Source organism: Meleagris gallopavo, chromosome Z (genome assembly GCF_000146605.3).
Source record: "Meleagris gallopavo isolate NT-WF06-2002-E0010 breed Aviagen turkey brand Nicholas breeding stock chromosome Z, Turkey_5.1, whole genome shotgun sequence".
NCBI classification, from domain to species: Eukaryota; Metazoa; Chordata; class Aves; order Galliformes; family Phasianidae; genus Meleagris; species Meleagris gallopavo.
Genome location: NC_015041.2, coordinates 19,411,208 through 19,425,637, shown reverse-complemented (window position 1 = coordinate 19,425,637; position 14,430 = coordinate 19,411,208). Strand labels below are relative to the sequence as shown.

The following is a 14,430-nucleotide window of genomic DNA, read 5'->3' as shown; positions in this document are numbered from 1 at the left end:
GGGGAGGAAGAAAAAATCACCTTCCTTATCCTGCTGGTCATGCTTCTTTTAATGCAGTCCAGGGTACCGCTGACTTTCTGGGCAGCAAGCACACACTGCCAATTCGTGTCCAATTTTTATTTATGTTTAAATCATCCAACGCTTCCGAGACCTTATCATCACAGCTACTCCCTATTCATTCATTACCCGGTCTGAACTGATGCCTGGGATTGCCCCAGTCCAGGTGCAGGACTATGCGCTTTGTCTTGTTCAGATTCATGAGATTCACATGGGTCCATCTCTCAAGCCTGTCAGGGCTTCCATCCTCTGGATTGCATCATTTCCCTCCAGTGTGCTGACAATACCACAGAGCTTGGTACAAACATACTGAAGGGTATTCAACCTCACTGTCCATGTCACCACCAAGTTAAACAGCATTAATTCCAATACCAGCCTCTGAAGAACACTATTCATCACTGGTCTCTACTTGGACATTGAGCCACTGACCTCAACTCTTTGAATGTGACCATCCAGCCAATTCTTTATCTACTGAGTGGTCCATCTATCAAGCCAACATCTCTCCAGTTTAGAGACAAGAATGTCCTGCAGAACAGCATCAAATGCTATTTGCACAAGATCAAGTAGTTCAGCTGCTCTTCCCTTATCCTCCAGAGCTGTAACCCCACTGCAGAAGGTCACCAAATCTGTCAGATACGATTTGCTTTTAGTGAAGCCATGCTGGATATCCCCAGTCACCTCTTTGTTCTCCACATGCCCTAGCATACTTTCCAGGAGAATCTGCTTCCTGACCGTGCTCAGTAGAGATGAGACTGACTACTCTGTTGTTGTCTGGATCTTCCTTTTTCCCCTTGCTAAAAATAGGTGTTATGTGCCCCTTTTTCAGACCCTGGGAAGCTCACTTGACTGCCATAACTTCTCAAATGAGATATGTGCTGGTTTAGCAACATCCTCATGAGGTTCAGCGAGGCAAAGTGCAAGGTCCAACATCTGGGTCAGGGCAATCTCAAGCACAGACACAGTCTGAGCAGAGAATGGCTTGAGAGCAGCCCTGAGGAGAAGGATTTGGGGATGCTGGTTTCCAAGTTTCCCAACAGATTACATGCACCAGTGCCCTAAAGTGCCAAAAGTTTGCCTTTCTGAGGATTGGGATCTTGATTCTACTTTAAGCCCATCCTATATATCTCAAGATTGAGAATTCTACCAGTGCATGATCACTACAGCCCAGACTTTCTCCAATCTTGACATTTCCAGTAAGTTCTTCCACCTTGGTAAGCAGCAGATCCAGCAACATATGTCCCCTAGCACAGTTTTCTATCACCTGTAATTTCACAGATTAAAGACTAGGATGTACAAATAAACTACTGGCATGAGAAATTGTTTTTTAGCTGCTTAGGGATATTTTCAAAACTATCCATTTGATACATTACTACTCCAGTGAGTAAGTAACAAACAGCAAAGCTTCTCCTGCAGAAGTAATTTTTGCTGATACTAGTATAAATGAAAATTAGTTCACACAAACTAAGTCAAATTTTTCTCATCTCTTTAGGAAACACAGTGTAAGGAAAAAAATGTAAACTTAACATTAGATCTAATGGAAAGACTTTTACTTGCAACTATATGAAAATACTTTTCCTTCTCACAATAGAAAGAAAAACTCACTTTTCAACATCATTGCCACTGTAATCTCCCCAGAGCATCAGAGAGAAACACATTATTGGAGTCCATGACTGAGTGAAAGAATATCCTAAATCAGCAACAGAAACTCAAAAACCAAGTCAAGTGAGTTTAATCCACACTACAGACTGCTACAGAAAGATTAAGACCTAATTTTCCCTACTCACACTTGCCTTCCATTTAATACTAAGCTCACACAACCAGTACAACAAGGAGGACACAAGGAACTACAGGCCCGTCAGCCTCACCTCAACCCTTAGGAACGTGACAGAGAAATCACTTCTAGTCACAAAAACGACACAGAGAGTAGCAATCAGTGGTGCAAAGTCTACTTTGCTGGAGGCCAGTAATGAGCAGAATGCCCCAGGGATCTATACTGAGTACAGTCCTGTTTAACATCTTCATTAACAATCTAGATGATGGGGCAGAACACATCCTTGTCAAATTCATGGACAATATATAAGTAGGGGCAGTGGCTTACTCACTAGAGGGCCATGCAGCCATCCAGACAGAACTCAATAGGCTAGAGAGACGGGCTGACAGGAACCTCATGTAGTTTGCCGAGAAGAAGTGCAGTCTTTCATCTGGGGAGGAATAACCTCAAATTCAACTGGAAAGCAGACCTGTGAAAAGTGCCTGGAGGTCCTTGTAGACACCACGGTCAACAAGAGTCAGTAATGTGCCGTGATGCTAAAGCAGCAAACTGTATTCTTGGCTGCAGTAGGCAAAGTACTGCCAGCAGATCAAGAGGTGATCCTTCTCCTCCTCTCAGCACTGGGAAGGATGCATCTAGAGTGCTGTGTCCAGTTCTGGGCCACCAAGTACAAGAGAGATTTGGGTATACTGGAAATAATCCAAAAGAGGGTCACATCAAGATGATGGAGGAATTGAGCATCTCTCTTGTTAGAGGCTGAGAGAAGGGATCTCTCTAATGTCTTATCTACCTGAAGGAAGAGTGCAAATAAGATGGAGCCAGGCTCTTCACAGTGTTGCCCTGTAGCCCTGTACTGGGACAAGAAGCTGTGTGCACAAACTGGAACGCAGAAGGTTCCTTCTGAGTACCAGGAAGCACTTCTGTGCTGTGCAGGTGACAGAGCACTGGCACAGGCTGCCTAGAGAGGTTGGAGTCTCCTTTTAAGAGATCTTCAAAAGCTACCTGAAAACAAGTGTGGGCACCCTGTTCTGGATGCCTTTGCTTTAGCAGTGGTTGGACCCAGAGGTCCCTGCCTATTTCGACTACTTTGTGATTCTATAAAACACACCATGAGTCCAATCAGTGACTGATACAGTAAAAGACTCTGCACGATACTGGAGGGAACTTCTTTCTAGTTAGATTGACTCGTTCATTTCCAGTACAAAATCTCTGCAGACAGAGCGAGGAAACTGCAACAGGAAGAGGAAGCATCTCGTCTCCTGTTGGAGAAGATTCAGCATATCACAGGACTACGCATTCCACACAGATTTTCTAAACTTAGACTCCTTCAAAGTAAAGGTGATAATCATTATTTTTGTTTTCACTCTTAGCATTAAAAAGATGCATAAAAAAACATTTTCAAAAAGAGTTGTTAATGGCTCACAACAGCACATCAGCACATTCAGGTAGTAAAATTCACCAATGTAGGTCAAATTTTACGATTTAGTCTGCCTTGGATTCACATGGGTTGAAATCAACCATGACAAAAAGCAATGGAGGTGGCAGTTTGGAGGGAAAAAAAAAAGAAAAAAGAATAGTTAACCATTCCGAATCTCATTTCTGCAGATACCCCAGGCCACAAGAAGAAGTTATAGTCTACATAATGCTATGTCAGCAGTTGTACATTTGAAGCTCAGAACTGGAAGAAATACCTACAGGATGTGGTCTTACGTGAAAGACAACTTTTCTCAGCAAATGCTGTAAATATTTTTGTGACAAAATGTTACTAACATCTAAAGTAATGCTTTACATTTATAAGAATTAACATCTAGTTTTACATTTATAAAAGACTTGAGGAAACAAAACTACATCATACAGAAGAGACCGTCATCCCTAACATGCCAAACTGTGGCTGTTGGCTTTTTTGTTTTGTTTTGTTCTTTATTTTAAGTTTAAACTTAAATAACCAAGGAACTAATTCTTAAATTCAAAAGCGACCAATACCAGAAAGTACTTTATCAGTAAATGCTCCTGGTTAAGAATTTTAGCTTTTCACTTGGCGTGGACTAATTATAATACTCAGGCTAAAATAATCCTGTAGAAAATGAATACCAAGTTTTGATTCAAAACCTCTTTTTTTTTTTTTTTAAATAGCAAGTAGATTTGTAAAAAGAAATAAAGTTGTGAAATACACAGTTTGGCCACTGCATCCCTTATCTGTCCTACTGCATCAGAAACTGCCACTCCATAGTGGATAGTACCCATTACTTAGAGAAGGTTGCAACCCATTTCCAATTTTAAAAAGTGAAATAATTTATGCCATATTAAGTCCCTGTAATAAAACAACTACTGGGGAACATTTAGCTATTCAGATGTAAAGCAAGTCTAATAGTTTGTATAGATGAAACCAGTGTCTCTGCAGACCATACAAGATTCTAATTCAAGTTAAGAGAAATGCACACCTAACATAAACACTGATAATAAGAAACTGATAAAAATTCCACAGAATTCCCTTCTAGCTTGCTTCCAACTCTACAGAGTCAATGTCTTTGACAGCCTAAGGAGAAGGGATACTTTCAAAAGGAAAACACTAGGAAAGATTAAACAAAGCATAATAATTGAGATGCTATTATAAACTAGAACACTGATTTATGTTGCAAACTATCTTATAAACGGTAAAATTCACAATAAGATAATTGTTTAAGATGCCTTTAGAGAGAGAGACACACTAAATATGAGAAGTTGGCTCTACATTGCTATCAATAACATATACACGTTAGTAGAAATTTGGAGTGAACTCCAAAGAGGAAGAATAAATAAATCATTGGGCTTCATAGTTTTGTTTACCTATTAAAACTAAAAGTGATGAGAACTGAAGTTGTTCAAACAAAAAAAAAAAGGACAGAAGTAAACCATAGACCTGATGGGAAATTTCTTCACGCCATTATTTCTGATACTTCCTATAATTCAGTAGCTACAGGACAGATTTGCAGCCACTGATAAATATGGAGAGGAATAGAAGCAAAGGACTGTATCGTGCTTGAACAGGAAAGGTTTTCCTATGCATAACAGGACCAATATTTGCTTATGAAACACAAAATTTCTTGGTTAGAATGAAGACAGGTGCCATGCTGCAGACAATTAAGGCAGAGAAAGAAGACATTATCTTCATTCCTACTTATACTCTCCACAGAATCTCTCCTAGCTATACTGAAGAGAGCTGATGAGACCAGACAAAATAATACAATCACAGTCAGGGAAAACTGGTGGAGTGGCAGAACAAATCTGAAAGAACACAGAACCAAAATGAGGTGGACCTAAACACACAGAAGTAACTGCAGAAATTCTTCCGGGCTGTACATCTTGACTCAGCACATGAACACTTTCTTGGTAGCATCATTACCATGGAAAAGCTGAAGACTTCGAGAAGCAACAGGGAATTCAAAACAGAAACACCAACATTTCCTCTTTCAATCCAGAAGACGAGATTACCAAGATTACACTCCACTTCAAGACAGATCTGTTAATCTTGCATACCTACACACACATTTATACAAAAAGAATACAAAAATTATTATGGCTTCAGCTACAGCCAAGCTTTAGGTGAAACTATCTCATTATTAAATGCTAGATTTAAATAAATCTGCGCTTGCCACAGCTATGAAAATACTTCCTCTCAATTCCCTCCTCCTTCAGGGTGCTATCACAAGACAGAACAACAATGAGGACCTCATGTAAAAAATTAACCTCAGTGAATTATCTAACTGTATGACAAGTGACAGAAGAAAAAAAAAAACATTCAGAAAGTACAAGCAAAACTGCTTTAAACATATATGCTTTGTTTCTCCGGGTTGGTTTAAGACAGCTACAAAATTAAAGCTTTCAAATTACTTGAGAGCAGAAGCAAAATCTACATGCAAATTAAAGTTGGAAACTGAAACAAAGTGACCACCACCCACTTTGCAAACAAGGAAAAAAGATACAACAAAATGCCCTCCACCATGAGTTTACTTCTTTATCATAAAATCCTGCAATACATGGAGCTATTAGTGAATGCTTTCACTTCCCATTTTGAGAACTTGCTGAAATTGCAGAGTTTGGGCAGAAGTGAAAATAAAAATGAACAGCAGAAGACATTAACAATGCTGTTTCTCTACTGCAATATCAAGCAAATACATACATCTTTCTTCAGAAGATAAAGAAAAGCATGTCACCAGTCATAACAAATTAAATAAATGGTCTTATATGCCGTGCACGTGCCTAAATATTCAAAAAATAAAATACTCTTTTTCCATATACAACACCCCTATTGATAGCCTTTAAGTTTCCATTTCAGCACGTGTTAATCAAAAGAAAAAGCAAAGGTATGGGGAAATGAACAGTAAAGAAAATACCAAAAGCCTAAGCCAGCAGTTAATACTTAACACTATTCTCAATACATGCAACTGTAAGTCTTTTAACCCCTCAGTTTGTGAGGGTAGGAGAACAGATTTGAAAAGCATAGCTACCATATTGTTTTGCACGAGTGTGATATTTTTATTCATTTGACATATGTTGCTTCCTGAATGAATTTAATGTATTTTGGTATTCCAGTACAAAACTGCTCTCATCATATTTGGCACTTCATGACTTCATGTACAATGTAGCCAGGAAACCACTCCTTACACTACTCAGCCATCTGTAGCAGATAGTAAAGGTTTTTAAACAAGCAAGCTGCACTGTTGTAAATATGCAGTATTTCACTATAAAATAAAAGTTCTCATCTGTTAACTAGACTTTTCCTGTGGATAAATTCATGCAACACATTGCAGTACAACAAAAACTAACGTGGTAAAGGGGAAAGAAAAAAAGAAAATCAATTTCCCATTATAAGACTGACAGTTAATATTCTTTTTATTTTTTTCCTGACAGTGTGCAGTCTGTATATTAAAAACAAAAACCTGATGTCCTGCTCCATATGCACCCCACTACAAAAACATAATTACCAAAACTTCTAGCTAAAATTAGGACAATCAAACAGAGGTCAGAAGAACATAGTGGGCCCAAAAAATAAGAGACTGAGAACCAGAAATCAGAGATTGGAAACATGAGAGGAAGAAGAACTAGACCAAATACCTTGAAGCTAATAAACAGATAAGCTGCCCAGAAAACTCCTGCACCACATCTGAACAGGTTACACAACTCAGCTGGTGGTGAAAGTAATACAAGCGGAAACACACACAGAGAACACAGTTTAAAAGACAGGAGTGCTTGCAGTTGCACATATTTAATCCCCATTAGGGACTGCTCTATTGAAAAAAAAAAAAAAGACACTACTAAATACTAAAAGACATAAGTATAGATGCATTCTGAAAGATGAAATGCTATGCAGAGCTGTAATGAAATGTAGTGCTTAAAGAAACAGAATATGCAAAAGGAGTTTGAGTTTTCTTTAGAACGCTCTATCTTAAAGAATGCTTCTGTCTTTATTCTGCTACCCACCTCAGCAAGTCAGCTTATTTTTTGCCTTCCCATTTGTTTTTTATGAAATGTTGTACTGGAAACAAGAAGTTTATATTTACAGGTAAGCTTTAAAAAGCACTTTTTTTACCGTGTCAGTAAGGAGTAGCCAGTCTATTTCAATAAAGAGAATTAAAAATAAAAATCAGTATTTTCCAGACTCAAAGTACCTTCTCCTTCTACTTTACACAATAATAATGATACATACTAAGTCAAAACTCCTCTCAGCAGCACTACCGTCTTAAACTTTATTTTTTCTTCATATTCATTCATAATACTTAAATCTTCATCTATATCAATTAGTGGTTACAATTTTGATATACAAGAACTACTCTTCTTTGCCTGAGCCATGGTTCTAAATACAAGACTTTCCAGGATTTTCTTGACCCGTATTTAGCTTTACTCTCAGAACATTTCAGTTTTGCCAATTTGTAGTCTCTTTTCAGTCCTAATACAGTAACTAAGCATGTAAGTGAAGTTATTTTTCTCTTTATGTACTGTTGTGTTATTCTATGCTAACAAACTATGATCAGACTTTAAAAAAAAAATCAAAAACCATAATTAGTTTTATTTTAATGCATCAGGCATTTTGAAGATTAGATAAAAGAATGTTAGAACATAATTTAAAATATGTATGTATTCTTAAATGGTTTCCAATGTATTTTTTGGTCTCCTTAGATAGTGAAGAATAGTAGTTTACAGTTTACAATTTAAAAAAAAATTGAAGAATTACTTGGAATTTAGACAACTACACTGAAGAACAAGTTCTCCGTAACAAAGTTGTTAATACAGCTTAATTAGAGAAAAAGTTTTTCATCAGTAAGACAGTTTAAACAATTCATTCTTGCTTCCCATCATAGTGCAAGTTACAGCCTCAAAACTTCTGCTTAACTTCCCTAAATCCCATGCTTTTTAGTAGGAGAAAATTAGTTACTTCAATGGCACCAAAGAAATATTTTAAGAAGTAGGGCAGTGCTTTACTAATTGGCTGCTGACGTAATAAGCCTTTTTTCCTCGGACTAGGAGAAAAGACCTGAAAAAGACAATGTAGAAATCCCAGAAGAATTCTTGTGATTTCAAATAACTTGAATTATCCAGTGGGCACTTCTCCCTTCAGCCCCTTCAGTGATTAAAAACAAGTTTATATAAGTTTCAGGAAAATTAATAGCATTCCCATGCTAAGGTCACTCTTCAATAGACATTTCAAATTCAGAAGCTGAAATATAAAACTATTAGTATTTAACACAAATTGAGTATCTTGTTATCTATGAATCTAAAATGAGTAAACACCTAATCGAACTCAGTAGCAACAGGCAGGGACTTACTGCACCTGGGATAGATGGAAGTGAGCGCACTATTTCTGAAAGTCTAGGTTACAGTTTGTTGCTTCGTGACCAGGTTTTCTGCAGTAGAGGTAAGAGAAAAATAAGAATGAGATCTAAAAGTAACTGTGAGTAGAGATTTACTTCTCTTCCATCCTGTAATACTGTTTTAATTTGTTCTCTTGACGGCCCATGATCTTTCCCATGAGTTGTTACAGACTGCTACTGTACAACCAATTCAGTAACAGCAGCATCATGAAAGAATACTGAACATTGGAAATCCTGACAATGCATCTCCTTCCTTTTTACCAGTACTGAACAGGAAAACTCCACAGAAACGTTTGTCTGCTCCACCTTTCTCTAGTAAAAGCAGCACTGCAAGAAGCACAGGAATGCCACAATCCTCAGCACCTTTGCTTTGCTTCAGTGAAGCAAGACAAAAGTGCTGCTTTAAAAAAGATGAGGAGCTCACTCAGATAAATACAAATGAAGAAGTAAATTTGTCTCATCTAAGTCTATTAAAGGTCATTTTAATTTTATCCTGCTTTTTTAGTATTTGTATTGTTTATGTTTTAAATTTCTTAGATGAAATTTCTGGTAAGAGACCCAAAGTATGAAACTTTAGATTAAGAATAATGCACTGGAAGAACAGGATTTTGTAACACCCACAGAAAGCTCCCTCCTACACAAAACATTGTTTCAGGAAAAAAAAAAAAAAATCTTAAAATAAGATGCCTTAAAATGATGCACTGTAGTTAAACAATAGCACAGTAAAAACAGTAAAGCTCCAGTAGTTTCTCTCTCCCATGTCAGTGTTTCTGATCTTATCTATCAGAATTAGAGCCAGATGGCTTGCCAAATTGAGAGGCCCAATTGATTTCCCCTTCCTGCCACATTCCCAGACAGGATGGGAACACACAGGTTTAAGCATCTTTCTTCTCCTTCCACTTACAACTGAGCCCTTAAGTTAATTCTTTCCTTCAGGAAAATTAAAAAACAACACCCATACATGAACTAACAAAAATTACCTTAAAGTCAAATTCTACATTTTTTTCCAAGTACTATTTAGCATTCTTCACTCTATTCCCTGTTCTTCCCCAGAAGGTAATCTACTGAAAAATTCATTATTTTCCTTTACTTAGAATAAATCATCCTACATAAGTTTAGTGGAGCTGAATTAAACCATACAAACACTGGATAACTGTGACTAACTATGAATTGCAGAAATGTGAACTTAAGGAATTTTCTCTCACCAGGAAATTCTGGGAAAAGAAAAAAAAAAAACAACACAGCTCAGAATTTAAAAGAGTTTCAGAGTTAATATCACAAATGATCATGAGAGCAGAAACCCAAAATGAGCATGCTCTCCTAGGAAGAGCTCACTACCAAAATGACCTTCCAGATCACCATCAAGTCATTTGCCACTGCAGAAAGATGTACAAGCAGCATCTTGAGAGTGTAAGATAACAGCTGTAAGCACATTAATCTTCCCTCGGTGCACCCATCCATTAGAAAAAAGGGAAAAAAAGTGAATTCAACACCTGCAAGTTATACTCTGTAGCACAGAATACAAGTGGCTGTAGAACATTAAGGTCATGAAGGCCCTAGGCTTTTTTGCTGTCATAATTTTCACTTCACTTTTATTAAAAATATATGCCTTGATCTTGTAAAAAACCTTATCTAGCCAAGGTTTTCTTTTAGTTTGAACACAAATACACATAAGCACATACAGATTATTAAACATAACAGAGAAAGAAATAATAGTTCACATTAGTATAATTATTTAAGAGTTCTCTGATATCCTGTTTCATATATCAGTGTATGTACATGTATCATCCCATCTTCAGTGCTACCTGTAAATGAAGACAGAAGAACTGCAGTAATCATAGAATCACAGAATGGCTTGGGTTGGAAGGGACCTTTAAGATGATCTAGTTCCAATCCCCTGCTATCGGCAGGGACATCTCCCTCTAGACCAGGTGGCTCAAAGTCCCATCCAGTCTGGCCTTGAACTCTTCCAGGGAGGGGGCATCCAAAAGTTCTCTGGCAACAAGTTCCAGGGTCTCACCACCCTCACAGTAAGGAATTTCTTCCTAATATTTAATCTAAATCTGTCCTCTTCCAGTTTAAAACCATTTCCCTTCATTCTCTCACTGCACGCCCTTCTAAAGAATCCCTCCCCAGCTTTCCTGTAGCCTGTAGGCCCCCTTCAGATACTGGAAGTCTGCTGTAAGGTCCCCTCGGAGCTTTCTCTTCTCCAGACTGAACATTCCCAGCTCTCTCAGCCTGTCCCCATAGTGGAGGTGCTCCAGCCCTCTCATCATCTTTGTGACCCTCCTATGGACCCATTCCAACAACTCCACGTCCTTCTTGTGTTGGGAACCCCAGAACTGGACACAGCACTCCAGGTGGGTCTCATGGGAGCAGAATAAGAGGGACAGAATCATCTCCCTTGACCTGCTGGCCACACTTTTCTTGATGCAAACCAAGATACTTCTGGACTGCAAGCGCACATTGCCGGCTTGTGCTCAACCTTTCATCAACCAACGTCCCCAGATCCTTCTCCTAAGGGCTGCTCTCAAGCCATTCTCTGCCCAACCTGCACAAGTCCAGACAGATGCCATCAGTTGCTCTTCCTTATCCACTGATGCTCTAACTCCATCATAAAAGGCCACCAAGTTTGTCAAGCATGACTTGCTTTTGATGAAGCCGTGTTGGTTACCACTGACGTTAATTTTGCTGACAAATTGCTGACAACTTGGATCATTTTCAGAGCTATCACTTCTTCCCTCAAAAATATTAATTCCAAGATCAATACAGTAATGTGTAGAGAAAAAGCAGCAGCTCTCAAAATGTTCTATTTCCTAACAGCCTACCAGAAACACTCCAAATGAGTCTAGAAATGTTTTCCATCATCCAAACACTAAAAATTACATCCATGGCAAAAACATTCTGATTTTGCTGAACCTGCAACTTATGTTCACAAGAATCTGGTGCTGCATTTCAGACACTATTTAGATGTAGATCATTTTTACATCCAGTTTTCCAAGGATATAGATAGAACTTCAGATATTTTAAATTCAGCATTGATAACCAAATGTATCTGAACAAAGAGAGAAAGTCCCTGGCCACTTTACAGAATCCTTTTCAAATCAGAATTGCACTAAAAACTTTTCATGCAAGTACTCTAAACTTTTATAGACTACTTCAGAGCTTCCTCTACTCCTAAAGCTAGCAACCAACACAACTGAGACAAGAGGTAGACACTGAGCACAACCAGCCCACAGGAAGGCATCTACTTCAAAAACAGAATTTAACCTTCAAGAGAACATAACACACAACACTTCAAACAAGTAGTCCCTTCCTATCTGTTCCCAGAAGTTCTGCTCACACAGCTGCAGTCTCTCCCACTGGAAGTGGGATAATCCAGAACAGTCAAACAGACATGGCTCAAGTATATTTATCTCTGTTTATTCCATCTTTGCAAGTTTCATGACAAAGACTACAGGACAAGAAGTGCAGGAATGTACAAATGGAGCTACACTAAAAGAGAATTGAACATTATGAGATCATTGTAAGCTTATAACAATGTTCAGTTTTGCTCATACACCTAGTGAATTCTGAACTGATCACTTCGAGGTCACCAACCTACAATTTCTTCCAGTTGTTACTCCTGCAACGTGCATCTACACAGGAGAATTAGAAACAGAAAGTTTGCTTATAGCACCTGCTTCAATTTGCATATATATTATAGCTTTATGCTTGCAGAATTTAGAGTTACAGAGAGCTGGAGAACCCAAAGCTTTATTTTAAAAAGATGCAAAGATGTATAATATCATATTTAAAATTTGGGAAACTAAGCAGAAGTTGTACATTTTTGAATAATTTATCTTTCAGGTACCTTCACTCCTTACAAGGGCAGATGTTGCCTTTATTATTTTAAGTAACTTTAGGTCTAGACCAGGCATGTTCAAAGTAAAGCACAGGACATTCCATCCTGCAGCTGCTACCTGCCCCACACCATCATGGTGGCAGCTCTGCTCCACTGAGTGGCCTGGTCCACACTCATTGCTCACAGCAGCCAAACAGGATTGTATGGGCTGAAACCAGGGCAGAGGGAGAATACAGGCAGTGCTAACTCAAGTTACAGCAAATAATTGTACATTCTCTGCTTCTACATCATATTTACAGAAAACACAGACAAAACTAAACAAAGAGTAATAAGCCAAATACCTGTACTGAAATAAGTATCAGAGAGAAAAAGAAAAAACAACAACAAAAAACTTTAAGAGCAAGTAACTGATGAAGAACATCACCAAAAAAGTAGAATCCCAAGATTACTACATAAAAATGCTAGCAACTTCATTACAGCAATATTTACCTCTTCCATTCTTCTCACACAGAACAGAAGATGATTTATAGATATCTTCCAAATCAGCATCCCCACTTTCAAAAATTAGTTGTTACAAAGTTATACTCACAACACATTTTTAATCAGAAGTTAAAGCTCTGTTTTAGTAGTCATCTTTTTACTATCTAAAAATCTCTCAGAAAAATAAAAATGAAAGAAACCAAGTACACCAAGTCCAGTTAAGCTCTCTATCACCCGTCTCTTCAAACTAAATAAAGCTGCCGAATAATTAATAGTTACTGAAGTACAACAGATACTGTTTTTTACTGATTTTTACACAGCAAGAGACAGCGTGCCAGCTGCGCTGACTTTGGGTTCTGCATGCCACTTTCACAGTTCAAAACTGCAGAGGCACAGAGCAACTGCTACCCAGGATGAAGAGAACAGTTAAGACTGTGGGAGACTCATGTGAAGATCTGACCAGCCTCCTACCCCAAACACCACCAACAATGTACTTCTTATCCAGAACTGGACCAGAGTCTGCCAAGACAGAATTGTTCTCGTTACCACGACACCAGAAAAAAAGACATTCCTTATGTACTCAAAACATGAAACAAAACTCCCCAAATCAGTTCAACTTCTCCAAGTTGTAGAAAAGTAGCTCTTACTTATAAGTGGTGTTTTGGACTTTGTAGGTGTTACAAAGATTCTAGGCTAGCAAACTAACAGGTTACCACAATTAGCGCACTTTTTAAGCTTGAGAAAATAATGAAATCAGTAAATAGTTAATAAATAACTGATTAACATATTATTTAAAGTTTTCGTTCTGATGTGAAAAGTGTTGTCGATACAGTTTTGCTTTAAAAGCTAACAAATGCAAAATAACGATGTATCTGAACCTTCATTTTCCAGATAATTCAGACTTAAACCTGTACTGACTGTCAACATCAACACTTACATGCTCACAAAATGAAACAGCTTTTGTGCCCCTAAGAGCAGTTTTCCTGTCCGCCTGACCAGTTACTCATTTGGAAGAGCTTAGATTTGTAAATGTCAGACACTCTTTTAGCTTATTCCATAGGGAGAACCTTCTGAAAGATAACATATCAAGCACTTGATCTTTACATAACATTTTCCCCAGAAGATTTTCCTTTTTGTTTGTAAGCAGGAAGAATAAAAACAGAACAAAAAGCCCAAAGCAGACAGGTAATGATTCATTACACCCCAACAGGAAAGTTGAGTTGAAGAATCCTGCTCTCATCCCTTTCTATTTCTAGAACCTATTGCTAACATGGTAAGTTTAACGTATGTTACACATATGCGTGCCTTCTCTAACAAGGATTCTCCAAGCATGGCCCTCCTCACTCAGGTCTGTGATCTCTGAACCAATTCCACAGAGGACAAAGCATAAATTGGTTTTCTTACACCAGACTACTACACCAGCCAACTTC

General features: G+C 38.1%; 1 protein-coding gene across 1 annotated transcript in view; it reads right to left on the bottom strand.

Moving 5' to 3' along the window:
* LOC104914932 (erbin-like) overlaps positions 1-8,659 on the bottom strand; it is a 62,618-nt gene extending 53,959 nt beyond the window's left edge. The window contains exon 1 of the mRNA XM_010725487.3: positions 8,637-8,659. The gene's annotated coding sequence lies outside the window, so the exon portion shown is untranslated. The remainder of the gene's footprint in view (positions 1-8,636) is intronic.
* Positions 8,660-14,430: the final 5,771 nt, after the last annotated feature.